Consider the following 349-nt stretch of genomic DNA (forward strand, 5'->3'; position numbering starts at 1 on the left):
CACCGCCCACCAAATGCCATTAAATATGACACCAGGCTTCCCGCCCTAAAACATTAGTAAGCTAAACAACGGCATTTATTGAACAAACACAACACTCCCTTTTCCTAACGATTTTTACTTCCATCCCCCGGAGAAACAACAATAGCACCCATTTTATACATTGTAGGTGGTTAAGTACCTTGGAAACGTAGTGGGTGAGACAAAATGGTCCTTGTTCTTAGCATAAATGTGTCAAGAGCAGAGCAATTGACTGCGTGAGATTATCTCTGTGTGGCGAGGAAGGGACACGCATTTTGTACAGTCATGGACGAGACTCAAAAGGTGTGTGCTGTGATTGGAGCTTTGGAAT

At 43.6% G+C, this 349-nt stretch overlaps 1 protein-coding gene across 1 annotated transcript in view; it reads right to left on the reverse strand.

Moving 5' to 3' along the window:
• Positions 1 to 349, reverse strand: part of LOC119588437 (acid-sensing ion channel 5-like) — a 5,497-nt gene that overhangs the window by 3,260 nt on the left and 1,888 nt on the right. The window lies entirely within an intron of this gene.

This window comes from Penaeus monodon, chromosome 23, assembly GCF_015228065.2.
Source record: "Penaeus monodon isolate SGIC_2016 chromosome 23, NSTDA_Pmon_1, whole genome shotgun sequence".
Classification (NCBI taxonomy): domain Eukaryota; kingdom Metazoa; phylum Arthropoda; class Malacostraca; order Decapoda; family Penaeidae; genus Penaeus; species Penaeus monodon.